This window comes from Piliocolobus tephrosceles, chromosome 2 (assembly GCF_002776525.5).
Source record: "Piliocolobus tephrosceles isolate RC106 chromosome 2, ASM277652v3, whole genome shotgun sequence".
Taxonomy (NCBI): domain Eukaryota; kingdom Metazoa; phylum Chordata; class Mammalia; order Primates; family Cercopithecidae; genus Piliocolobus; species Piliocolobus tephrosceles.
The window spans coordinates 189479172-189481272 of NC_045435.1; positions in this window are offsets into that span (position 1 = coordinate 189479172).

The following is a 2101-nucleotide window of genomic DNA, read 5'->3' on the forward strand; positions in this document are numbered from 1 at the left end:
TTTATTTATTTATTTATTTATTTATTTATTTATTTATTTATTTATTTATTTTTTGAGATGGAGTCTCGCTCTGTGGCCCAGGCTGGAGTGCAGTGGCGTGATCTCGGTTCACTGCAAGCTCCGCCTCCCGGGTTCCCGCCATTCTCCTGCCTCAGCCTCCCGAGTAGCTGGGACTACAGGCGCCCGCCACCTCGCCCGGCTAGTTTTTTGTATTTTTAGTAGAGACGGGGTTTCACCGTGTTAGCCAGGATGGTCTCGATCTCCTGACCTCGTGATCCACCCGCCTCGGCCTCCCAAAGTGCTGGGATTACAGGCGTGAGCCACTGCACCTGGCCTCATTTTTTATTTTTTATTTTTGTTGTTGTTGTTGTTGAGATAGGGTCTTGCTCTGTCACCCAGGCTGGAGTGCATGATCTTGACTCACTGCAGCCTTGACCCCCCAGGCTCAGGTGATCCTCCCACCTCAGCCTCCTGTGTAGCTGTGACTACAGGCACATGCCACCATCACGCCTGACTAATTTTTGTATTTTTTGTAGAGATGGGTTTTCACTTGTTGCCCAGGCTAGTCTCAAACTCCTGTGCTCAAGCGATTTGTCCACCTCGGCCTCTGAAAGTGCTGGGACTATAGGCATGAACCACTGTGCATAGTCAGTTTTTCCTTTTCTTTTGCTTTTTTCTTTCTTTTTTTTTTTAACAATTGATTTTTGTATGTTGATCTTGTATATTATAAACTTGCTAAACTCATGTATTACTATAGTTTTGTATAATCTCTTTTTTATTTTTTATTTTTATTTTTGAGATAGGTTCTTGTTCTGTTGCCCAGGCTGGAGTACAGTGGCACGATCTCAGCTCACTGCAACCTCCACCTCCCGGGTTCAAGCAATTCTCCTGCCTCAATCTCCCAAGTCGCTGCAATTACAGGCACGTATCATCATGCCTGGCTAATTTTTGTATTTTTAGTAGAGACCAAGTTTCACCATATTGCCCAGGCTGGTCTCGAACTCCTGACCTCAAGTGATCCTCCTGCCTTGGCCTCCCAAATTGCTGGGATTACAGGTGTGAGCCACCATGCCTGGTTAAGTTTTATTTATTTATTTTTATTATTATTAATTATTTATTTCCTAGAACTGTTTTAAGTTTACAGAAAAAAATGAACAGAAAGTAAAGATTTCCCATATACCCCATTCCAATCTCCCCTGTCTTATTATTATTAACATCTTACATAGTGTGGTACAGTTTGTTACAACTGATGAACTGTATTGATACATCATTATTAGCTGAAGTCCCTAGTTCAGAGCTCACTCTTGATGTCAGCTCCACGAGTTTGAAAAATGCACACTGTATCCATCATTACAGTTTGGTACAGAACCCTCTTGCTGCCCTAACAATCCTCTGTGCTCTGCATATTCATCCTTCCCTCCTCCAAATCCTTGGCCACCACGGATCTTTTCACTGTCTCTATAGCTTTGCCTTTTCCAGAAGGTTATATAGGTGGGATCATCCAATATGTAGCCTTTTCTGACTGGCTTTGTTCAACCATCAATATTCATCAAAAGTTCCATCATACCTTTTTGTGCCTTAATAGCTCACTTATTTGTATCACTGAATAATAGCATTGCATTGTCTTGATATATACCACAGTTTATTTATCCTTTCACCTGTCGAAGGACATCCCGGTTGCTTCCAAGTTTTGGCGATTATGAAGAAGGTTGCTATAAACATTCATGTGCAGGTTTTTGTGTGAACATAAGTTTTCAACTCATTTGAATTCAAGAAATGCAATTGCTGGATGGTAGGGTAAAATTATATTTAGCTGTGTAAAAAAGTGCCATATTGTCTTACAAAGTGGCTGTACCATTTTGTATTACTGCCAGTAACTAGTGACAGTTCCCGCTGCTCCACAGCCTTACCAGGGTTTCGTGGTGTCAGTGTTTTGAATGGTTGTCATTCTAACAGGTGGATGGTGGTGTTCCTTTTTTAAAATTTGCAATTCTCTAATGATGCATGATATTGAACATCTTTTCATATGTTTATTTGCCATCTGTGTATCTTCTTTGGTGAGGTGCCCATTCAGGTCATTTGCCCTTTTTTTTTTTTTTTT